Raw genomic sequence first — 26,670 nt, forward strand, 5'->3', positions numbered from 1 at the left:
TTAAAGTACAGTGATCGCATAAGCCATCACTTTACTTTTACACATCGCAGGGACAGGCTTCTACCAAATTCCCTGTCCCTCCAATTATAGTAGTACATCCCGGCGGTACTTAATTGTTTATTGACTTGAATAGCAGTGATAAGAATTTATAATTATCGGGTCTAGGTCCTGATGATTTGTAAATTTACTCCTGTAGGTTAAATTAATCTGGGACATTGGGACGGACAACAACAACTGGCATCGTCGGTCAGCGACGGGAGGGTGCAAAAAATCTGATTGCATGGGCGTTCGCAAGGTGATTGACAGGAAAAGGCCATTTGTGGGTGGCAACTGAGTGTTTACTAGAAGTGTCCAGAAAAACACAGGCATTCCCAAGTGTTTTCAGGGAGGGTGTCTGACATCTACTCCGGCCCCGATCAGCCTGTTCTCATTGCACTGGAGGAGTAAGTCTTGGGTAGCGCAGAGACTGCACAAAGTGGATTAATGCAGCTTAGCTACACATGCGATCGCACACTTGCACAGGGAAAATACACTCCGCCTGTAGGCGGCGACTATCTGATCGCAGGACAGCAAAAAACACAGCTAAGTGATCAGATCTGAATTAGGCCCTATGTCATTAGCAATACAATATATAATGAACATTATTATTATCTACCTAACAAAATGTTATGTTTCATGGTCATGAGCATAGGAAGAATATGTGTACGGGAAAACAGATTTCACTATGAATAATTTGCTGTTCCAGGATATGTCTTTTTTAACAATAAATCCTTTTAAGAGCAAATTAAGAGACTGCATACAGCTATCCAACTTGTGCATCATTCATTTTTAAGTTAACACTTGGTCTTTTCCTAAGTAAATTTATAACATAAACAAGAACATTATATTCATCCATTAAAACAATCACTTCTAACCATGACTTTTATAGCTTGCACAATAGTGATGGAATTGATATCTGTTTGGATAATAACCTTGAATTCATTCCATGCAACAAGTTAATACACTGACCCCATTATAAGATTTTTCCATATGATGTATCTAATGGACATATAAAGAAAGAAATATATGTAAACATTTGTGCATAAAAGGTTTCTGTGCTTGCTAAGGTAGTGTCTACTACAAGCATCCCATTTTGACCACCGGTTTTCTTGTTTTCATTTCAGATAAGATCTTATTAATGTATTACTTCCCCGTCTCTTACCCTCAGACACTACAATAGCCTATTGCAGTGGTTCCCAAACTGGGTGCCTCGGGTCACTTCCAGAGGTGCCCTAGGTTGGTGATCCAGAACCAATTAAAATTATTTATGGTGCATGTAATAGGCAAAACCAGTGCTTATGGCTGCCAATCATAAAATATGTGGAACAAAGAGAAGTGAAACCTGTCTCTCACCACATATTGTACAGTAAATGAACCTACAGGTGACATATAAACACAGTTTACTTAATTTGATGTTTTTCTGAATTTCTCAATAAGAAACATTTGGCCTAGGGGTGCCATGAAAAATATTCCGATACTCTAGGGCGCCAGAAAAAACTTTGGGAACCACTGAGCTATTGTAAATAAAAGTACTTATTTTCCTATCAGAAGCTTGTTTAGAGAAAATCATGATGGGAAATACAGTAGAAGGTTGAAGCGGAAAGGAACCACCAAGTATTGGCTTCCAACTTTGTACAAAGAAACTTAATATCTTTCAATGAAATTCATGTATTCACTGTTAAAGTATGCAAATGTTACCTTAAAGCCAAGTGGCAAAACATTAGGGCCAAATTCACCCAAAAATATTTTAACCCTCAATGTATCATCAACATTGGATTCAAATGGATGGCTTTCCCTCTCGCTAGACGCCATTGACATGCATCCTTAGTTGCATGGTACTTGCCCTGTTACTGGATATCTGATCCTTAATTAGACACATGGAGAAAGCTCTTAGAGGCAGCTATACCTAATGCATTACAAAAGTACACCATACAATAGATACATCAGAGTATACAGTACCAGTAGCATAATACAGTAATACATAAATCATCTGTCACGCTGTCCCTAGCATAAGTATGTGTCCTATGCTCTGTCATAGACATCCCAGCCTATGCAAGTAAACACACGCTGTAACAGTAAAACGTTAAACAGTGGTTTAAAAAAAAAAGTGTTTTTCACTGTATTATGGATAAACATTAAAAATGTATTTACTCGGCTAAGATATAAATATGAAGTGTGTTTGGGTAGGCTAAAAAAGGGTTTAAGGTATACCCAGCAAAGCCAAAGCAATATGACAATGTGAAAATACTTGGGCCTACTAAGGTTCACTATTGGAGCAGACTACTGACAATGCAGGGTTAAACTGGTCTTTCACCTAATTTCCTAAAATTATTATTTTGCAGCCAAATAAACAAAAACTGTAAAGACCTTTGGGTAACCTGAAATATTATGGTAATTATGTGACATATGACTCATACAAGCTGATTTATCTAAACTAATTATTCACATATGTCAGCTTCAAATCTGGAGATAGCTTTAGCCATTCCCATTTTTAAGATTACTTGTGTCATTGTTCAGTGATCTAAAAGATGTCTTTGGAGGTTTGCAGTTAGGATATCATAGTAACATTAGAGACATGTTATCTAACTGATTTTGGCCTTTGGAGTCTTGTTTTGATTTAATTTACAAAAGAAATGCACTTGTTTCTGTTGTATAATATTACAATATTTTGTAGATTGTTAAGAAAGTGAATACCATAGAAAACCTGTAAACTTTTATCAGTGTGACAAACGTATTGTATTTTTATGCGCACTATTACAGTGACTTTATATATTACTACCACTATTATTGCTTGTTGCACAATTTATAAATAAAGACTACTAGGACTTTATTAAACATACATTAGTCTAGGTAATTATACTTGGAAAATGCTTAGTAAATAAATAATTCTAAAAGAGAAATTCAGTATAACTTGTCCCCATGAGGTAAGGTATAAGTATAAGGTATAAGTTTTACTAATGCTATGGGTGGAATATTGCTTTGTTGTTAAAGAAAGTTCATTTATGAACCCAAAACAACACTAGTATTCTGTTTTCTTTTACCGCAAATCTTGCCCCCTTATCACTAGCCGAATCTACGTGGGTAGACCCTCGGCATTCAATTATACCAGTGGTAATCAGATTATACTTATATTTCCTGAACGTACAGTATGAGGTGCGCTAATTGCAGAGATCCTGTAACATAACTGAATGCTCAGTGGACACTGCTCCCAGTGTGTGTGGTTTAAATGAACATGGCATGCTTTAGCAGATTTATATCAGTTAGACAATTACCAGATTGCATCCTATAACTAAAATAAATGGATCTCGTTCAGTGTGTCAGAATTATATGATTTGGGGTTTATGGTATTTTACATAGAAAAATTTGCCTTAGAACGGTCTTCAAACCTTAATAATACCTCCCAACTGTCCCAATTTTTGGGTCTGTTTCGATGTCCCTACCGCCGGCTGCAGTGTCCCACTGTGGGAAGGGGGGGGGGGTCTCACAGAGCGCTGGCCGTGTCCCCACTGTGATGAATATAGGAGGTGTGGCTCATGATCGCATCATTCACACAGGCCACGCCCCTTCTTCGCTTAAGGGACCCCGACTGCAAACCTCCGGATGTTGGGAGGTATGCCTTAATTAACATTTCATTTGATGGCCAGACTTTCTTTTAAATAGCCAATCATGTACAACGCATGGCTTTGCCTTGTAAATGATTGCCCCTTTAAAAAAAGTTTGGCATCCCACACGGTCGCTGAACTCGGACTTCATTACACACAGACCGTGTTTTAAATAAAAAAAATAACTGGATCATTTACTTCCTTTATATTACAAACATAAAACTCTAAAGAACAACAACTACTTGGAAAGACAGGTGTAGTCTGTATAAATGTGCTTTTTTTAAAGAAAAAAGAAAAAACAGCAGATGTAATTGGAATTAATAAATATAAATTCCATTTTGAAGAAGTTATTTCCTGTGATACCTGTTACAAGCAACGACTGCAAGTAATGTTCCTCCTGCAGCTTCTGTGATTGTGAAGAGAAGCACACACCATTATGATAACACACTTCCACATCAAAACCATTGCCAGCAGCTTTCCATTAAATGACAATTGTGTTCCCTGGGCCTGAGAGGACTATTGTATCGCAACTATCACAACATTTTATTACTTACATTTTCCCTTTTTAAAAACAGAGCTTTACCAGAAGTCATAAAGGCTTTATAAAATCCCAGTTGTTGTCAAGGATTGATATAAGCTGAACACAATGAACTGTTCACTTTTGGGTGTTGATCTTGTCTCATCCTTTTGCCAATGGATGTTGATTCCCGCTTTCCTACATGCAATACACATACAAATTTAGGCTCAACTCCAGTTTTATAAGTATGTTTGAATTTGTCCATGTACAGATTTAGGGGGTCATTCAGGTCTGATCGCTGGACTGCGTTTTTTGCTGCCCTGTGATCAGATAGTTGCCGCCTACAGGAGGAGGGTTGAATCGCTGTGCAAGTGTGCATTCGCTTGTGTTGCAGAGCTGCACAAAAATCAGTTTGTGTAGTCTCTGCGCAGCACAGGACTTACTCATCCTGTGCGATAGAATCCTGCTGATCGGGGCTGGAACTGACGTCAGACACCCTCTCTGAAAACACCTGAGCCCGCATGCGTTTATCCAGATACTCCCTGAAAATGGTCAGTTGACACCCACAAACGGTCTCTTCTTGTTAATCTCCTTGAGAACGCCTGTGCAAATAAATCTGCAGGGCACAGATGCCCGTTGCAGCCATGCGACGTGCCAGCACAGTGTGGTGCATACGCATGCGCAGTTCAGATCTGATCGCCCACTGTGCGAAAACGCAGAGCACCGATCAGATCTGAATAAGACCCTTAAAGCTGCATGCACCTTTAACTGAGTAGTTTTCGAAAATTAGAACAAATAATGGGGGAAAAAAATATTATACAGAACAAGAAAATTGGTGTTATCTATGCATACAGATTGATAAGAGACATTGAGACTTTTATACAGGAGACTGAACAAGAAGTACTATGTCGTTCCACACATGAACAGACACAATGAAATACACCCCACATACTGTATAGAAGAGAAGAAATGACATCCATAGGCAAATGCAGGGGGGGTTTCTGGTTGCCCAGAAACCCCCTCCTCTTGGCAAGTTGTGCAAATTATAACAAAAATAGCAATGGTATATAATACGATTACTTGAGCTACTGCCACATCATGCAATTTAAGGGACAGAGCAGAGCTGCTGCACATGCCCAGTGATAGAAGCTTCTTCTACCAAGTTTGCTGTGTGTGTGTTTCTGAGTCCTCAATCAGTGCACTGGACCAGAGAGTAGCTACCAGGAAGAAGAGACAGGAGCCTTACCATGAGATGGGAGAATGTTTGCATAGAAAGTGCAGTACTGGTTCTATCATGTTTATGTATTTATTTATAGTATGTTTAACCTTTTCCTGATTACTTATCTTATTTATATTATTTAAATATGTTTGATGCAGCCTATACTATAGACCATATATTGTGTTAAATATTAATACTGTATTCCATGTTCCACCAAGTGGGAGATTGTGGATTGCATTTGGAAACCCCCCCCCCCCCCACTTTAGAAATCCTGCATTTGCCACTGGAATCAGTGGTGGATTAGTAAAATCCACCATCCAGCTCATTGTCAGTTAGCCATATGCAGTCCGTGACTGCACTGGCTTTACTGTGATTGGCAGTGACTATCTATTGGAAGTCCTGTCTATCAGTTACAGACACTAAAGGCAGTCCCGTTGGAAGGTGTTACCTCTCTGTGGGATTGCCAGACTGGCATGCGTTAAGCAGAAAGCTGGCTTCCTTTAGGAACCCACTCCCTGCCTTTTCTGGACTGCAACCAATGCTGCAAACTCAAACTTCCTCCTCACCTCTCTACACCTCAGCCTGACGGAACGCTAGCGGTCACATGTGAAGGCTGACTCAAATAGTTGCCTCAACTATTTGACTCAAATAGTTGCCATCCAGAAAAAAGTCCATTGCAAAAATTGCGAATGTGTTGCAATATGCGGGCTGATCGCAAAACCATACGCAATTCCCGGAACATTGAAGATTTTTCCTATTTACACCAGGCAAGGTCATCCACAATCATTGCGACAAAAGAGGCTGGAAGTGGTCATCACTGACATCAGAGGCCCTCCTTAAAAATTCCTGGGCACACCTGTGTTTTTTTCTTACACACCCAGAAAACTGCAGTTTTCCGCCCAGAAATGCTGGCTTCCTGTCAGTCAAACAGCGGCTCCATTGCAATCACGATGTGTATGAAATTTGTCTCGCTATTTTTACTCACGCGTGCGCAATGCAAACACCGTGGATGCGCAGTCATTCGATAATTGGTCAGATTACGATTTAAAACTTTTGCAATCATTGCTGAATGAGGTCCTCAGTCCTCCTTTAAGAGAGGAAAGGGCCCGTGTGCAGGCTCCATGCAGTCACACTCCCCTCTGGCAGTGAGTACACTCTGACTTTAGTCCAGCACTTTGTTCCCGGGGACATCTCTGTTATGCATGCGCAACTCATCAAGAAAATGACTGCAGCTGCCATTTTCCCAGTGATTTATGTCTGTAGCGCCATCCGCCACGGGACTCCGGAGGGGTAAGTATAATTATATGGGTGCATGACCTACTGGTCACCTTGCACTCATTATAGATACGCATATGATTAGAGTATACTTGTAGAAATGACTCCTCACCTCTTGGTTATCCCATTGACTCATCGCAGCCCTGCTGTTTGCTGGGCAATTGCCCAATTCCTGCCATGGCTCAGGGGAGGGCAGGTCCATAATTACACAGTTATGCAAATTAATTTCTCCGGTGTCCAGACCTTACTGGAAATCGGGGGGACTGGTCTACTCTACTGGGAGTCCGAGAGTTGCAGGAGAGTAGGTAATAGGCATGAGGGATGGGTTGAATGCAAGACAGTGGGTCTCTAAGTATATAACAGTATGTCGGTGACAAAAGGCAAGATATACTAAGCAGTGAAAAGATTGGAGAAGTGAGCCAGTGGAGAAGTTGCCTATGGCAACCAATCAGCTGCCCTGTATGATTTTATAGTATGCAAATTATAAATGTTACTTCAATACTGATTGGTTGCCACAGGCAACTTCTTCACTGGCTCACTTCTCCACTCTTTCACTATTACATTTCCCCACAAGGTCTTTATCAAGGACATTCTTTGCCAGACAAAATCAATCGGTAGAGAAGCGCACACCTAAACATTATGGGGTAAATTTACTAAAGCTTTTGGGGGAGATGTACTAAGCCTGAAAAGTGATACATTTCATGGTGATAAAGTGCCAGCCAATCAGCTCCTAACTGCCATGTCACAGGCTGGGTTTGAAAAATAACAGAAGCTGGTTGGTTGGTAATTCATCACCGTGAAATGTATCACTTTTTAAGGCTTAGTACATGTGGCCTCAAACGGGGCCAGCGACAGGGGGGGTCAAAGGGGACACCTGTACTGGGTCCCAAGGATCAGAGGGGCCCCAAGTATATACCACTTAGTGTCCGGCGGGGATGTGATCAGGGAATCATCATGGAGTTATTAGGGAGAGACAGACCGTGGTGTGTGTGGGGGAGGAAGGAGAGATATACATATTTATATATCTGTATACTGTAGATAAATATATATATATATTTATTTATTTATTTAATAACAGTTTATTATATAGCGCAGCAAATTCCGTTGCTCTGAGGGGGCCCCAGAGATATCACTGTACCGGGCCTCAAGATGCTGGCCCTTCCCTCAAAAACAGAGAATTGGTGATGTTGCCCGTAGCAACCAATCAGATGCTGGCTATCATTTTCTAAAAGGCAATAGAGAAATTATAGCATCTGATTGGTTGCTATAGGCAACATCACCAATTCTCTGTTTTAGAAGCTTTAGTAAATAATCCTCTATGCCTTTGTAATGAGTGCAGTTTTATATCATTCAACAGAAATGACAATTTACACATATTTATATAGCACTTTTAAAGATTGAGTTTGCTATGTATGGACAAGCATTAAATATTATTGTTTGTAGAAGGCAGTAAAGTAATTTAAAAAACCTACATTAAGAAAAAGAATAGCACAATAGGGTATTTCATATGACAGAACACGAGGACTGTAACTTATGCAGAAGACAAAAAAAGATGTTTCATGGTTGAGAATTCACGTAGACTACTAAAATTACACACGTCACATGCCATTTCCATAAGGCAACTAATTCTGGCTCATGCTAGTAGGCAGACCACATCTGCTGTTCTGTGGCTGGCATTTCTGTAGGCTGACACAATGAATTTGTATCACTGTGCATGCTCCCTATTGTGCAGAATAAGAGAAAATATGTAAGTGGAATGAAAAGAACAATAACCCCAGGAAGAAAACCATTTAAAGTATAAAGATATCGCCACTGGAATAGCATTGCTTTCCTAGTACAGTTGTAAGAGACATGTGAGACAATTCTTAATATATTATATAAACTCTATACTCGTATTTATGACACTTTCTGTATTTGTCACATACCAGACAAAACCTGTATAAAAATATCAAAATGGACCTGACAAAAAATGTTAGGGAGAGGAGTACTATCCAGCGACGGCTCCTGCTTACTTTTAGAGGGGCTGCTGCTACCCCAGTGCCCAGGAAGGAGACAGACAGCCCAAGTCCTGGCAATGTGCAATGGATATGGTGGGTGCCAGGACCGGCGCATGCACAGACACTGCAATGCAACTACACATGCGCAAACCCCCCCCCCCCCCCCCGGCTTCTATGGACTGCAGCGGCTGCAGCCCATAGAAGTCGGATTGGGCTGTGCGAAAGGCAAGGAGTAGCTTCCTACAGAGAGAGGAAACACATCCCAATGGGACGGTCTGTAGTTCTGTGACTGACAGGTAGTACTTCCAAAAGTTACTGACTGCATCTGGCTCGCTGACACTGAGCTGGGTGGCAGATTTTACTCTGAGTGCTGCAGTCCTGCAACCCATAGGCAAAATCCACCACTGGATGATTTATTTATATGCAATATCAATCAGAGAAGTGACTACAAATGTTAGCACTCTGGATGAGAGACATCAGTAGCAACCTAACCCCATGCCAGTCTTGTTGGGCACATTTGTACAGGAGTGCTTACTCTAGTAATAAGTGGACATGTTACTTTTTATGTGCACAGCAATGCTGTATTTCAGGAAATAACAATAATGTGCAAAATGGGAAGTGGGCAGAGTCAGTGTCGGACTGTAGCATGAAGGGCCCACCGGGGGAATGCAGTGGAATGGGCCCATGTTTAGGGGTATGGCCAGTATTCAGAGGTTAGAGGTCTTCAGTGGTCAGCCGCCACGTTAGTTTTCCTCACCAATAGAGAGTGCATAGGCTGCGCCCCTTGATAAATGTACTATATGGTAAATACTGCTAGTCCATGCATGATAATGTAACAGATTAATAACAGCAATGCACTGTAGAAAATGCACCACAGTCCTGTGCAGTATAAGGCTACATACTGTATGTATAATGTATCATTTAAGAGCACAGTCTGGAACCTGATTCCTAGAGGAGGAGGTGGGCCCCAGGCAAAGCCATAACTACTTACATATGAACAGTGGTGCCGAGAGGGGTAGGGGAAATGGGTACTAAGTAACCAGCCCCGGGCTTGTTAAAATAGTCCTGTGGGGGTCCTGGTCCCTCCCCATCACCTCCATCCTCCTTTGCCCTCTCTTACCTGTCACAGCTCTCTTCATATCAGTAGGCAGAGAGTGAGTACAGAAAAATGTTATTAAAATATATGGAAGTGTAGGGTATGAAATTTCAGCAGTCAGGATACTGATTGTTTTGAATCCTGACAGTCAGAATGCAGATGGATCACGGTGAGTATTCTAACCCTAACTGCGTCTTATCCCTAACTGTTCCCCCCTGCAGCCTAAGCCTAATTGTCCCCTCCCGGAGCTTAACCATAACCCTTTCCTAGTGTCTAACCCTAATTCTTAACCTAACCCTAATACTTACCATCGCAATCTGTCCGCATTGTGAGCATCGGGATTTAGCTGTCTGGATCATGACCTTCGGGATCCTGACCACTGGGATCCTGACTACATCCCATATGGAAGTGACAGTTTTAAAAGAAGGTTGTTTTTGGGGGTAATGTTTTGTTATGTTTTTATATTGGGATGAGGAAGCACAGAAAACAGACCATCCAGATTATTGGTAGAAGTGCCAGGTGAAAATGAAAAAAAAGACACTTTGGTTGTAAACACTACTGTTACCAAGTGACAGGTAAGTACATAATCCTAGGTTGGCGCCCAGAGGGTGGCTAGCATAGAATGAGGTGTAAGCACAAAACACGGACCTATAAGCGACTTATCAATAAAAGGTGTTTTGTTTTTAAGGGGTTGATTTTTGAAACAGCAATTGGCCATTTTGTTGGAGAAAGCGGGTGTTTTTCGCCAACAAAAAGCAATGGTTTTCCCTTTGTCTTCTATCTTGATGGGGTACACATTCCTATTCTTGGGAAAAAGCATTTGTTAATGCGTTACTGCTTAAATCACTTTTACTAATTTATAAAAAATGTTTAAAGTATGTACTTCACTGTAGCTGAGCAGTGTTATTATTATCATTATTATTATTAACCCGCAGAAATATTAACACAATTAATCTTCAAGAACTTTCCACTTCACTCCAACAACTGCTTTCACCTATTTCTGCATTCACCTCTCTTGAGATGGCTGTATCACACCTTAATGAGACTCTAGAACTAGCCCTTGATAAAGTGGCTCCAGCTACCCATCACACTCCACGTAGGCCTAGATGTCAACCATGGCACTCCAAATTAACAAGACAACTACAAAAACTCACACGAAAACTTGAACATCAGTGGCGTAAATCTCGTATTTCAAGTGACTTCCTCACATATAAGACTGTCTACCATTCTTATAAAAATTCCCTGGACACTGCCAAACAAACATATTTCCAAACTCTTATCTCTGCTCAAGCCTCTAACCCCAAACGACTCTTTAATACATTTAAATCACTTCTGAATCCTCCCTCACCTACCCCACCAGCCACTATCAAGGCACAGGATCTTGCTTCCTACTTCAAGGAGAAGATTGATAAGATCCAAGATGAAATGGTATGCTCTTCGGCAGCCAGTGACCTGCTCCGTTCTTTACCTGAACCCTCTGGCACTCTTTCTTCATTTGATCCCACAAATGAAGATGAAGTATCATCACTCTTCTCATCCTGCTTCACTACTACCTCTCCTCTTGATCCTTTACCCTCACAAATAAGTAAAGCTCTGTCTCTGGTGCTCATCCCTACCTTAACTAACATCTGTAATCTCTCTTTCTCTCTCTACTGGTATTTTTCCTTCACTCTTCAAGCATGCAGTGATTACTCCTATAAAAAAAAAAAAAATTCTGACCCTAATGCTCTCTCAAACTACCGCCCTATTTCTCAGCTCCCTTGTCTCTCTAAGCTACTTGAGAGACTTGCTTACACTTGACTCACACACTTTCTTAACTCATACACTTTGTTGGACCCACTTCAGTCAGGCTTCCGTTCCCAACATTCCACAGAGACGGCACTGACTAAAGTGGTTAATGATTTGGTCACTACGAAGTCTAAAGGCCACTACTCACTCCTTATTCTTCTAGACCTATCTGCTGCATTTGACACTGTAGACCACTCTCTTCTCATACAGACACTACAATCCCTAGGTCTTAAAGACACAGCCCTTTCTTGGTTCCTGTCCTACCTATCTAATCGCTCCTTCAGTGTTCGCTTCTCTGAATCTACCTCCTCTTCGCTACCTCTTTCAGTTGGAGTACCGCAAGGCTCAGTCTTGGGTCCTCTGCTTTTCTCTATCTATACCTCATCTCTTGGTAAACTAATCAGCTCTTTTGGTTTTCAGTATCATCTGTATGCAGATGATACTCAAATCTACCTATCCTCCCCTGACTTGTCCCTATCTGTACTGGACCGTGTCATTGAATGCCTTTCTGCCATTTCATCCTGGATGACATCTCGCCACCTCAAAGTGAATATTTCAAAGACAGAGTTAATTATATTTCCACCGGCCAAAAGTAGGTACCAACCTGATATCTCTATCACTGTTGAAAACTCGACTACCCTACCCTACAAGCTCGCTTGACTCTGATCTGTCCTTTGTTCCCCACATTCAATCTGTCTCAAGATCATGTTACATGTATCTAAAAAACATATCCAAAATACGACCATACCTTACACAAGACACTGCTAAAACTCTAATCCACGCTCTCATTATCTCCCACATTGATTATTTCAATAGTCTCCTAACTGGTCTTCCCAAAATGAGACTCTCACCACTACAATCCATTCTGAATGCAGCGGCGAGGCTTATCTTCCTCGCTAGACGTTCATCGTCTGCAGATCCACTCTGTCAGTCCCTCCATTGGTACCTGTACTCTACCGCATTCAATATAAAATACTTTTACTCACACACAAGGCCATTAACCAAACTACACCAACGTACATCACTTCGCTTATCTCAAAATATCTCCCAACCGGACCTCTTTGCTCTTCACAAGACCGGCGTCTTTTATCCACACTCATTACTCGCTCCCACTAACAATTGCAGGACTTTCATCGGGCTGCACCCACTCTGTGGAATGCCCTACCTCGCACAATAAGACTCTCCTCTAGTCTCCAAACCTTCAAGCGTTCCCTGAAAACTAACCTCTTTAGGCAAGCATATCAAATTTCAGAACCGCCCACATAACTTTCATAAACCTTCCTATCAAATTGCATCCACTCTGTACAGTCCACACATATCTTCACATGTCTTCTCATTCTATGCAATAGATAGCACCTTTCCTTGTGTGCACATGCCTATTTCCCTATAGATTGTAAGCTTGCGAGCAGGACCTTCCTACCTCTATGACTGGTTGTTATCACCCAGTTTGTTATTGTTATTTCAAATTGTAAAGCGCAACGGAATTTGCTGCGCTATATAAGAAACTGTTAATAAATAATAAATAAATATTATATCCTTTATTTATATGGCATCATAAGGGTTCTGCAGTAGACAAATGAGCAAAACAAAAAACAATGACTTACAGTTCAAGACAATGCAGGATGGGTACATATTAACATAGTAACATAGTCGGTGAGGTTGAAAAAAGACTAGTAGTCCATCGAGTTCAACATGAATTATATTGTAGTCCCCATTCTATTCAGGTTAAATGCTATATCCTCAAATATCTTTTTCAGTTAGAAATGCATCTAATACATTTTTAAACGCATTGACTGAGTCCGCCATTACAACCTTGTCTGGCAGTATATTCCATATTCGTATTGCCCTTACAGTGAAGAATCCCTTCCTGCGCTGAGTACGAAATTTCCTCTCCTCAATCCTTAGCGGGTGTCCGCGCGTTTTGTGTAGAGGTCTCTTAGTAAACAAATCACCTGATAGGTCTGCATATTGCTCCTTTATATATTTGCAAATATTAATTATATCTCCTCACAGTCGTCTAATTTCTAGTCTAAACATATCTAATCTAGAAAGCCTCTCCTCATAGTCCTGTGTCTCCAACCCCTTAATCAATTTTGTAGCTCGCCTCTGAACCTTTTCAAGTTCTAATATGTCTCTTTTATAGTGTGGTGCCCAAAACTGTACACAACACTCAAGATGCAGCTGTACCAATGATTTGTACAGAGGCAGGATTACATTCTCATTCCTTGTCTCAATTCCCCTTTTAATGCATGCTAACACCTTATTTGCCTTTGTTGTTGCACTTTGACATTGTGTGTTGCTAAATAAATCTACTATCAATGAAAACCCCCAAATCCTTTTCTAATACCGTTTCCCTTATATTTTCCCCATTTAATTGGTAGATTGCATGTTTATTCTTAGTCGCAAAGTGCATAACTTTACATTTATCCATATTAAATCTCATACACCATTTTGTTGCCCAATTTCCAGTTTAAATAAATCACTCTGAAGAGACTACAAATCCACATCTGATTTGATAACCCTACATATTTTAGTATTTTCTGCAAAAATTTACACTGTACTTTCTAGTCTTTCTCCTAAATCATTAATAAATATATTAAATAATAGTGGCCCCAGCACAGAACCCTGTGGTATTCCATTAATTACTTTATCCCAGGTTGAAAACATCCCATTAATCACCACTCACTGTTCCCTGTTATCAAGCCAATTACTCACCCATGTACAAATAGTATCTCCTATACAGGGCTCCCTTAATTTGCAAATCAGCCTTCTGTGAGGCACTGTGTTGAAAGCTTTTGCAAAATCCAGATAGTCCACATCTACTGCATTACCCTGGTCGAGTTGTCGCTTACTATCTCGTAGAAGCTAATCAAATTAGTTTGGCATGAACTATTTCTCACAAAACCATGCTGGTTCCTATTAATAGCATGGGAGTTCTTCAAGTAATCCTGTATGCTATCCCTTAGTATACTTTCCAATAGTTTCCCCACTCTTGATGTCAGACTAACCGGTCTATAGTTACCAGGATGAAGTTTAATACCCTTTTTAAATATTGGGACTACATTTGCGATACGCCAGTCCTTTGGTACCATGCCTGATGTAAGTGAATCCGTGAAAATCAGATACAGTGGTCTTGCTATTTCAGCATTTAGCTCCATCACAACCCTAGGATGTAGGCCATCTGGACCAGGAGATTTATTAGTCTTCATTTTTTTTTAAACACTTACAGACTACTTCCTCAGACAGATAAGTATTAAGCAGTGGACCTTTATCATTACTATTATTATTGTTACTCACTAATCCCACCATCTGGTCCTCTCTAGTAAACAATGATGGAAAAAATGTGTTTAATATTTCAGATTTTTCTTTGTCATCATTTATCAAGAATCCCAGTTCGCTTTTTAATGGTCCTATATTATCTTTTTTTAGCCTCTTACCATTTATGCATTTAAATAATTTTTTAGGGTATATAAACATCTGCATCAGTGGCCTTGACACCAAAATATGCATTAGGGAGGCAGAAACCGGGGGTTAAGTGCCATTGCAGAGATAATGGAGCAGATGATAGTCTAAGTAAGAGAAGGAAAAGCACACATGTGAAAACGTACATTCTAAAGGGCAGGGGCAGACAGACATGGGTGACACAGATATGGTAGACATTGAGCGTGGAACAGAGGGTTAGGATGAGAGATGGCTGGGTTTGATGAAGTGGGTTTTTAGAGCCTGTTTGATGTTTTGTAGAGATGTGTAGAGTCTGATAGTGAGAGATAGAGAGTTTGAGAGATATGGAGCAGCACGTGAAAAATCTTGGCAGTACTGCAATGCTTCTTCCACTTGAGCCACCAAGACGCCGGGCAGAGGGACCTTTATTTTTTGGCATGTTCTTCTAAAGTGTTTTCAATGACTTATCAATTCAAAGCTTATTACAGCTGATGATTTGTATTGAAACTTCTTAAAACATCACAACTGGTATAACCTGGCAGCCATGTTTAGGTACCTATCTGACTGAATTCACAACTGTAATAATTTTGCAAGTACCTCTGTTGAGAGGGGTTTTCTGGACAGTGGTAGCCTACATGCTTTCCTACATCTCCAAGACCAAGGGGTGCCTCAAAATCTAAAAGATAATCCCCAAATGTGAAATACCAGGAAACTCTGGCATGTGATTCGGCATAAAATGAGTTTAAATGCTCATAAATCCTTATTCCTTCTATTCCTGGATAATTCCGACTTCCAGAACTATCAGGCCTCATATCCATTTACGATGTGGTGAGTTGGCCAAATTACTAATATAGGATGTCTGGTTAATAGGGAAACAAAACAAGTTTTAACGTTTGCAGAAGCTGTGGAAAAGTATGCTACTTTAGGTGATCATCCTGTGGCTTTTCTTCAGGTGAAGCACTATATTACTTCAATTATTTGGCAGTTTTCAGCTAATGACTGGCAAGACACTGTGAATACACTTTTAGTAGACCCTCCAATCTTTAAAAAAAATTATTGCCAATTACTATGTTTATTTTTCGAAATTATATGTGCAGTGGTTACCACAGTTTCCTTCACTTTCGACTAAAGATTTGCTAAATGCAGTGAAGGCTTCCCATAGGTTTTTCAGTATATAGCCATGTATACTGAAATGTTTTTGAGCATTTTCCACCGTGTGTATCTTTCTCCACATAGGAGTATCCTTATGGGATGCTCCCCCACTCACTCATGCTATAGGTGTAGGACGGACAATGCAGATTTATTTCACTGTTTTTGGCTATCTGTCCACTAGTTAGGTGGTTCTTTCTCCAGGTCAAGCAATATGGTGAGATCATTTGGTTAATGACCTCCCTTTCACTGCAAAATGGGCAGTGTTTGGTCTATTGCCAGTCACTACTCAAATAAGCAAAGGGGCAGGCAATTACTCTAGGCCATTAGCTCAGATGCTCACAAAACAATACTGCATGAACGGAATTCCCCATCTCCCCCATCATTATCCTTTTTTTTTTTTTAAGTAAAAACTTTTCTACGTGGTTTGTATGGACTGGGTGGAGGCAACTCTGGAAGAGGAACATATAGGGGTCATTTTTTTTATATATGTAGGAGAGTTATATTTCCACACTATCCAACTGAAATGAGATGCCAAATTCATCACTAGCTCCATAATGCCTCTTGGTACCTATTACGCCTCATAGATAATGACCCACCTAACACACTTGTCTGAAATGCTACAGTACCTAAGTGGGGAATTGAGGGGTTTCTGTGGTGGGGGGGGGAGGGGGGGCGAGAGACTTACACTATTATAATTATTATTATTACTATTATTATTATTTTTTATTTTTCTGTTATTTATTCATTTGTTATTTTTATTTTTTTGTTTTGGTTGCTCTTTTTAACTTAGATGCCCTCATACAGCATGTCTTATGGTTTTACACTGCCCATTCTTATGCTTTTATGTATTTGGTTTAGCTGTGATTTATGTATACCACATAAATGGATGCCCTGTTATTCTTCTGTGTAAGACTTACTTTGTTCATTATGTCTTAATACAGTACATTGTGTATAATGCTTCAATAAAAAAAAAATATTTTAGAAGAAAAAAAATCGCAACTGCAACCTGAAACGATCCATTGATTTCTGGTGATTTTTTTTTTTTTTTTTAATTTACATTAACATTTACTTATATAGCACCAGAATATGCCATTATGCTTTACAATTGGGAACTAACAGTAATCAAACAAGACTGGGTAATAACAGACAGACAAAGAGGTAGGTGGACCCTGCTCACCAGCTTTCAGTCTATAGTAATTTTTTGCAAACCCATTATTTTAGGGAAATCAGAGGCTATTACATCCAGCCATTATCTGACACACTCTTTGAAAAATGTCCAATGTGATTCAGGAGCCATTAAGCCTAATTTTACTACAAAAGCAAAATTAAAACATCAGTTGTACATGTAATTGTATTTCAAACTGTTATATTGCATAAGTCAATTTGTTTCACAACCTGAATGCATCATTTTACAATGTCCCTATAATTATAGGCTTTTTATATCAATTTACAATTAAAATAACTCCAGATTTAGAGATGTACCTTATTCAGGACTTATGATGACCTTCTTGTGCTCTCCAACACTCCAAGATAAAAAAAATAATAATTATATATCAGAGAGCAAAGAGTGTGGTATGACACAATGACATTACAGTATGTCAGCGATGACATTATGAATGTTGACATGTTAAAACACGACATTCTGCACCTGTCGACATCCTCAGTGTCAACATTATGTGTTGACTGAAGCTACTGTATGCATTTTACCTTGATCACTCCCAGAAACCAATGACAGCTCTGCTTTTATCTTCAGAATGTGCCGCACTGTTAAACAAGTTGTTAGCCTGCAGCCCTTAAACATACTAGGTCCTTACAAATATCTGGGCCCTACAGACACGGCGATGTGCCGCCGAGCTGCCCGACCGCCGTAACGGCAGACGGGCGACCCGGCGGCGGGGGAACAGTGACGAGGGGGAGTGAAGTTTCTTCACTCCCCCTTCACCCAACTCCGTAGAAGTGCAGGCAAATATGGACGATCTCGTCCATATTGGTCTGCATGCAAAGCCGATGGGGCACCAGTGATGAACGAGCGTGGGGCCGCGCATCATTCATCGCTGGTGCCTCCACACTGAAAGACAGGGGCAGAAGTCCCGGAGGCAATGGAGTCGGTTGCCGCCGGGCTTCAGCAGTGGAGGGGGCACCTTCTCCTTTGCCTCTGGTTCACTTACATCACTGCGCACCAGTCACTTACAGTGAGCGTACAGTATATGCTCACGAGCAGCATTTCATTTAGTATAAGTGGAGGCAGTGTTTGCCGGCTGTGTGTACGCCCCCTGACAACCCAGCAGCACGGCCCCACCCCCTGACAAATCGGCTGCCTGCACTCGGCTCCCTGACTTCCGCCTACGGACGACTCGGCTGTATGGATCCTGCCCCAGACACCCACGGCTGGCCAGCTCCCGCATGCAGCGGCATGTCCAGCAGCGGTAGGCAGCGGTGTCTGCATGAGGAGTAATGGGTGAGTAGAGTGGATTGACAGAGAACGCTGATGGTGCGGAGACAGAGAGAGAGAGTATATGTGGCTATGTGTATAGTTGTGATTGTGTGTGCACATATGTATATATGTGGCTGTGTATATGTTATGTGTGTATATGTATGTATATGTGGTTGTTTGTGTATATTATATGTATATACAGTATGTGGCTGTTTATGTGTGTCTGTGTGTGTTTATATATGGCTATGTATATATGTGGCTGTGTGTATTTGTATATACCTGTTTGATCTTGGCTTGTCCAGACCATGTAGATGGGATAGCACAGTACATATTACACACCACCAGCATGCTCACAGCTACCATCATCCTCTATTGATTTTGACTGGCATGGACTACGGAAATGAGAGACGGGACATTTTTAGAGTTATTTCACACGGGGCAGTTTTGGCTGTCCAGCTGTAAATCGGACAGCTTTTTACCTTTGTTTTGTTCCGGTGGAAGGAACTACTACATTAGGCCTTCCACACACTGCATGAACACGGAATGGCTGCCGTGTTACAGCCGTCTTCACCAGGGCCGTAACTACGTGTGTGCCAAGGGGGCTTGGCACACAGCACAGTTGCCCTGGGGGCGCACGGCCAGCAGCATATAATGAGTCAAATTGACTCATTACATGCCGCCTCTGTGACTGCGCCGTGCGCCGCGCTGGAGGAGAGAAGACAGGAGCGCCGGGCAGCGGAGGAGGAGGGAGGGGGAGCAGAGAGCCGCAGCAGCGCTATTTGATTGGTAGTAAGCGCTGCTGCAGCATCCCCCTCTCCTTCTGTATTGGCTGCCTGGCGCTGCTGTGGATGCATCCCAGCATCCACAGCAGCGCCAGGCAGCCAATACAGAAGGAGAGGGGGATGCTGCAGCAGCGCTTACTACCAATCAAACAGCGCTGCTGCGGCTCTCTGCTCCCCCTCCCTCCTCCTCCTTCTCAACTGACTTCACACTGCACGGAGAGGAAGCTGCACGAGGAGCCTGTCAGCGGGGAGAAGGTAAGTATATCCCCCTCTCTCTCTTTCTCTCTCTCTCTCTCTCTGTCTCTCTCTCTCTCTCCTGCAATGTGTAAAAAGGGGTCCCATCTGCTGCAATGTGTAAAAAGGGGTCCCATCTGCTGCAATGTGTAAAAAGGGGTCCCATCTGCTGCAATGTGTAAAAAGGGGTCCCATCTGCCGCAATGTGTAAAAAGGGGTCCCGTCTGCCGCAATGTGTAAAAAGGGGTCCCGTCTGCCGCAATGTGTAAAAAGGGGTCCCGTCTGCCGCAATGTGTAAAAAGTGGTCCTGGCTGCCGCAATGTGTAAAAAGTGGTCCTGGCTGCCGCAATGTGTAAAAAGTGGTCCTGGCTGCCGCAATGTGTAAAAAGGGGTCCTGGCTGCCGCAATGTGTAAAAAGGGGTCTGGCTGCCGCAATGTGTAAAAAGGGGGACTGGCTGCCGTAATGTGTAAAAAGGGGTCCTGGCTGCCGCAATGTGTAAAAAGTGGGACTGGCTGCCGCAATGTGTAAAAAGGGGGACTGGCTGCCGTAATGTGTAAAAAGGGGTCCTGGCTGCCGCAATGTGTAAAAAGGGGGACTGGCTGCCGCAATGTGTAAAAAGGGGGACTGGCTGCCGCAATGTGTAAAAAGGGGGACGCTGTCTATTGTAATGTATAAAAGGGGCTCTAACTGGTGTAGTGGCGCTACTGTCCAGCGTAATTTGAATAATGGAGACTACTGTGCACCGTAGTGTGAATTGCTATCATTTTGTTGCCACGCCCCTTCCAGTGAAGCCACGCCCCTATATATTTTTCACGCGCCTACGGCGCGCACTGCGCCTATCTTGTACGGGGGGGGGGCGCCAATGTCAGTTCTTGCACACAGCGCTAAAATGCCTAGTTACGGCACTGGTCTTCACCACTGAGTAGGATCGCATGCTCACAATGTTCATCATGGCAAAAAAGCTATTGTGTATGAAAGTCACTGATCACGGCCAAAAAAACAAGTAGCTTTTTGCCGGCCAGTGAAAACTGCCCTGTGTGAAATAACCCTAAAGGAGCCACTCACTTATTACCAGCTCCAGTTGCTGCACCTGACCTCCTACAGGTCGGGGGGGGGGGGGGGGGGGGTAGGGTAGGGTAAGGGGGCACCATCATCTATTTTGCCTCTGGGCGTCTGGTATGAACTTACGCCCCTGCTGAAAGATATGAACGTTATCTCAATCATTAATGAACGAGATCGTTCATATCTTGCAGTGTTATCGCCCAGTGTGTAGGGCACAGTAGGAAATCTGTTGCTACCCAAATGTATATAAAAATTTACTGAATACACTGCAGAGATACTGTCCAATATAAGCATGGGCATACAGTAAGTAATTGGATAGCTGGGGTAGCAAAAGCTACAGGGACCCACACTGTATATCTGCCATCCATGATGCCTCTGCCATCTCATATGAGTTCTGCATTCAAAGGAAAATCACATGGTACCCACATGCAGCTTAATGAGTTCTCTGCTGTCAGCAAGGCATTTGAAGCCCTAGAAAGCTTTGCATGTGAGCTGGCACATTCCAGGCATGTAATGCTACGTCTGCTCCTCTCTGAGCAGGAAATACATAGTAGTGAGTAACTCGCTTGTAAGTTCCACTGTTGCAGGAGCTGTCAAATAAACATTCTGTTATTGTAAAATGTTGGAATAACAATTGATTCTCTTAAATGCTAAATATATGAAAAATAATTAATTACAGATGACAAATAGGGATCTTATCCAACTGAGGATTCATTTCATTATTGGAAATGCATCCAAATTAGGATCTCATTGAACTGTATCTGCACTCAATACTTCTTTGTAAGCAACATACCTTTGTAAATAGGACAGCACATCTTCATTTATGAGAATGTACCATAAACAGTCATGCTGATATATAGCTGGAAACATTGGTGGCACAAGGAGTGTATACAGTATCTACAGTATGTCTTATTAATGTTTGTTTGTTTTCTGCAAAGAACATACCTTGTAATTCTCCACTGTCCTATTTTCTGTCTGTTGCATAAATAGGTACAATCTTTTCTGGTTACCAAAACTATATATGACTTCTGGTTATGCAATAATGTTGCACAATATTAATGTAGCTGTTACATAATATAGTAAGATTTGCATTGTGTATTTATGGATTTGTACAATGAACTGTGTTTTATGTTTGTGGTTCTGAAGTGTGTTTGTATGTCTATTATCGATGTACAGCATGGTCTGTTAAATATTCGGAAACTTGCATCAATAATACCCAGCAAAGAGAAGAGAGAATGGGAGGTAATGGATGTACTGTACAGAACAAGAAGAGCGAAGCTAAATATCTAGCATACATCGACTAAATATCTAAATGACTGGTAGATTTAGATCCTAAACAAAACAAAATGGTTATGTATTTACTTGGTGTCTATGTATCCCTTTGAAATAAAAGCAGTAGTGCACATGTTTACACTAAAGTTTAATTATTTGGAGGTATGAAACTAGCAGTTTATTTTGTGAGGGGGAGTAGGCATTTTCGTTGCTTGACAAATACTGTACAAATACATTTCTAGTAGTTCCAACACAAGTGTGAACTCTGACATGTAACACATTCACCCTCTTAGTAAAGCTGCACCACCACCTATGGAAATATATTTTGAAAGTAGTAGCAATATTGTTCTTTTACAGGTAATTAGAACTGATAAAGTAAAAATGGGTTGGATTTGATTATTTATAAATTTTTATTTAGGTCACATCCTTTAGTCCTTTCAAAAGTTCAAATCATTTTCTTTTGCTATTTTCCTTATATATATTGCCACTTATATATATAGGTGTTGAGCAGTAAGACGTGAATTTCCTTTTTAACAGATTGGGCTCGATTCAAATCAGTGCAAACAGTACCGGGAAGGAGCTTTTGGAGCTATTTAATTCCATGCACTGTTATGTCAGGAAATGCCGGTTCTCGCACCTTAAACATGGAGTTTAGTCGTGAGAACCTGCATTCTCCCACTTTAGTGCTGGGCGCAGCACCAGTAGTTTTGCTGGATTTCTGCTCACATTCCCGGAGGGATGCAAGAAGTAATTCTCAACTCCGGCATAACATTGCGCTGAATTGAACATCTCTGGGTGCTCCTTCCTGGCACTGTTCAATTCACACTGAATTGAATCAAGCCCATTGAGATTGTGCTTCGTAAAGAAAGAAAGCAGTGCAGCCTAAACATCCATGTGCAGGGTTGGACTGGCCCACAGGGGAACCACCGGTGGGCCCCACGGCCCATGGGCCCTCCTCCTCCTCTGGGGATCAGGTTCCAGACTTTATCCAGGTGCACTTGAGTTATGCATTATACATATGTTACATTGTACTTCACAAGAATATGGTTTATTATATATTTATCAAGGGGCACAGAACACGTACTCTGTAATGGTTAGTCAAACCTCTGTGTTGGCTGGCCACACCCCCACTGGAGCCTGGCCACACCCATAAGCATGGGCCCCTACAACAGCATTCCCCTGGTGGGCCCTTCATGCCTCAGTCTGACACTGTCCATGTGGGTACTCATTAGCCAACGTGTCTTGCTTACTGTAGCAGTAAACTTGTGATATTTGAGAGAGTTTAGCTACTTCTATACATAGCAGCAAGCAGCAGCCATCTTCCATAGTTTTAAAATTCTGTTAATGCTTTAATATACAGTATTACACCCTAGTGCCACGTTTGTTTTGAGATTGTGCTTATAAGCAGTGGTGCAAATAGATTTCTCAGTGGTACTTTGTGGTGCACACATGCAAAAGAAATGGGCATGGCCATATGTGTAGAGGGGAGTGGCCATGTGTGATGAGGGGTGTGGTCAATTGAAATGTGAGCATTTCAGCATGACACGCCACCCATTTCTCGTCACTCTGGGAACATTCCTCTCTATTACATTACAAATACAGCTTACATATATGGTGGTTCTCTGCAACAGGGAACTTCTGAAGAAATTGATCTTCCCTGGGCAGAGTCTTCTGTTGGTATTCACTATTTATGGAGGAGATCACATGGTCTGGAAGATGCCTGTTTGTGTAGGAATATAACCAATGTCATCATCATATAACAAAGTTTCAACCAGACTCATGGCCCTGTTTCACCGCCTGCCCATACATGCCGACAGTTCGGCACAATGGGGTGGGTGGGGGGCATTGTTAGGCATGAGGGTGTGTGGCAGGGATATTATGCTGAATAGGGGCAGAAACGGTGTGACAGCATGACCATGTATCTTCAAGGGGTGCTGTGTTGGCTACATGATGGGGGGTGAACCTGGAGACTTGCCTACTCCTCTGGCGAGCTGGGAGTTCCCCCTGTATTCACTCCAGTCTCCTGCCCCCTGTGTCTCTCCTGCCCCCTGCCTTTCCAGCCTCCTGACCCCTTTCTTTATGGATTATCCATTTTGCCGGACTATCAGTGGTATCGGCATCATCCTGACCCCCCCCCCCCCCAGCCTATTTTTTCTATCCAGTGTGTCTTTCACAGCCTAGCTCCCTGCCCACAGCCTGGCCCCCCCTGCTGCAGCCTGACTACCCGCCTGCGGCCAGACTCCCCCAGCCAGAACCTATCTAAGCCTCCCGCTGCCTATCTATGCCCTCCCGCATCCTAACTCCCACCCGCAGCCTTACTTCCCCCAGCACCTGATGTGTAGACATTAAAAGAGGTGCCAGACCATCAGGTGCCGGATAATCGATGGTGTGCCTGTAGTGTGTTGTGATTTCTTTTGCTCTGTTCTGTCTGGCTTTGTTTCATCTGAACTGTTTTGGTTTGCCTAAATTTATATTTATGTTTGTTTGGTTTGATAGACATTCTCTACCTAGACTACAACTACAACCACTACTTTCCATTCCCTAGATGTATTGACATCTTAAGCCTTCCCAGAAATTGATCCTACCGTCTGTTGATTACTTATATAGGGTCTTTCTGCCAAAGCACTTTATATGTCCCTGCACACTACTCTGCTGTTCTGGTGATGCCATTGTGTTGTCATAGAAGCATCACCATAACAGCAGAGTAGTGTGCATAGGCGTACTAAGAGAGGATGGGGCTGTGTGCAGTCTCTTTCTGGGCCTCCTCCTATACAGTACAGAGTGGCAGCACAGTTACAGTATACTGACTAGGTGATGTGTCAGTCTCTGGGAAACTTTCTTTCCAGCCTCCTGTCCACTGTCTCTCTCCAGCCCCTTGCCCCATCACTCCAGCATTCTGTCTTTCCATCTTTCTATCTCCTGAGTCTCCAGCCTCTTGTCCTTTGTGTCACTTCATGCTTATTCCACATCGCTGCACCCTCCTGTCCTCTGTGTCTCTCAGCCTCCTTTTCTATGTCTCTCAATCTCCCCCTCTTTGTCCCTCAGCTTCCCCCGCTGTGTCCTTCAGTCTCACCCTCTGTGTCCCTCACACGGTATCAATCAGTCTCCCTTTCTGTGTCCATCAGCCTCCCCCTTTGTGTGCATCAGCTTCACCTTCTGTGTCCATCAGCTTCACCCTCCCTCTGTGTCTCTCAGCCTCCACCTCTGTGTCACTCAGCCTTCCGCTGTGTCCCTCAGCCTCCCCCTCTGTGTGCCTCCCCCTCTCTGTCCCTTAGACTCCCCCTCTCCTTCTGTACATTTCAGACTCTTCTTCTTTGTTCCTCAGCCGACACTCTGTGTCCTTCAGCTACCCCCTCTGTGTCTCTCAGCCTCCCCTTTTGTGTCTCTCAGCTTTTCTTTCTCTGTGTTTCTCAGCATCATTGCCCTCCATGTATTTTAGGTGGGCCCCATAATCCCCTATCTCCCCAGCTCATGTCTTCATTTCCGTCCCCCCAACCCAGACCCATATCTCCCCAGCCCACACATACCTCCAGCATGACATGAATGCTGCTTGCTGCTCCGTCTTTGTTGGTGGCTCGGCACCTCTTCAGTGTCCAGTGGTACAACGTTACACCGCTGTGTCTGCACAAAAATATATTTTTTTTAGCCCACCATTGGCTGCCCCGGCTTTGCCTCCCTCTCATTATGCTTGTACCTTTATTTATGTCAGACGTGAAAATGGGTGAAACTGTGTCCTGGACGGTAAGATAGTAGGGTATACGGCTAAATGGTTACTGATTTCTTGATGGTACATTGTCCCGTACCAAAATACTAGCACCAAGTTTTACCATATGACTACTGTAACTCCGTACAAAGGACTGCTCTTGACCATAGTATCCAATTCTTCATTTGTTTTGCTTTTGTTGTAAAAAAAAAAATACTTATGTTTTTACATTTTATTATGTTTGGTAAGAAACAAGACAATATTTATGCATTCTGAATATATTGCTTGAAGGGAGACAGAAACACATTTAAAATAATATTGTAGAAAGAAAAACTGAAAGTTAAAATGTATTGGTCCACATACTAAACATATTTTATAATGCAGACAGTTAGTTATGTGGTTGCATATATTACACTTTGTGAAGTGCTTAATATTTTATGTAAGACTTCCTCATCTTTAATGTATTGCTTAGTAATGGAAGTGTAAGAGGAATGCTGTGGGTGCAGTTCTAGATCACTCAAGATGTAGAATTTGGCTGTGATTCAGAACACAGTAATGTTTCATACAGGTAGGCTTTTCATTGCACTTGATATTTAACAGACAACTCTAATTAGATTTTGAAACTTTTTGTTGGGATCCACCCCCTGGCACTTTTTTTTTCTCCACTGCAGGAACACTGAATACAATTTGGTCTTCATAAAATAGGAGTCAAACTGCTCTGTAGGCCACATCCTAGTCATCTGTCTTGCTTGCCAACTCATGCCATCTTTGGGCCATGGCATTGTCCCAATATTGAGACATTTCAAAGAGCCAATATTAACTAAATACTACTACTACTACTACTGCTGCTAATAATAATAATAATACTGTAATTATTTATTTATTTATATAACTGGAGTTATTATGGTACCTAGCACTCTAAGGTACCAAGTAAAAGTCAAATCTTGTCAGCAAGTCAAACAAAATATCTTAGTTCATGGTTGTTTTTTTTTATTATTATTATATTAATTTGGCAATTATCAGATGAGGGCTTAAAACCAATCAATGAAAATAATA

General features: G+C 41.9%; 1 protein-coding gene and 1 long non-coding RNA gene across 10 annotated transcripts in view; one reads left to right on the forward strand and one right to left on the reverse strand.

Annotated features, from left to right (window-relative positions):
- The window catches only part of MAGI2 (membrane associated guanylate kinase, WW and PDZ domain containing 2), a 1,309,326-nt gene that overhangs the window by 269,811 nt on the left and 1,012,845 nt on the right, over positions 1-26,670 (forward strand). The window contains exon 1 of one of the 9 annotated variants that reach the window (XM_063926963.1): positions 24,628-24,722. The exons of the other annotated variants lie outside the window; for them this stretch is intronic. The gene's annotated coding sequence lies outside the window, so the exon portion shown is untranslated. Of the gene's footprint in view, positions 1-24,627; positions 24,723-26,670 lie in introns of those variants that run through there. 9 annotated transcript variants of the gene reach the window in all.
- On the reverse strand, positions 8,071-19,334 carry LOC134935334 (uncharacterized). The gene is made up of 4 exons (XR_010180063.1): positions 19,040-19,334; positions 18,840-18,952; positions 17,609-17,649; positions 8,071-8,373 (listed from the first exon to the last, which is right to left on the reverse strand). It is a non-coding gene; the product is annotated as an uncharacterized LOC134935334 (long non-coding RNA).

This window comes from Pseudophryne corroboree, chromosome 6 (genome assembly GCF_028390025.1).
Source record: "Pseudophryne corroboree isolate aPseCor3 chromosome 6, aPseCor3.hap2, whole genome shotgun sequence".
NCBI classification, from domain to species: Eukaryota; Metazoa; Chordata; class Amphibia; order Anura; family Myobatrachidae; genus Pseudophryne; species Pseudophryne corroboree.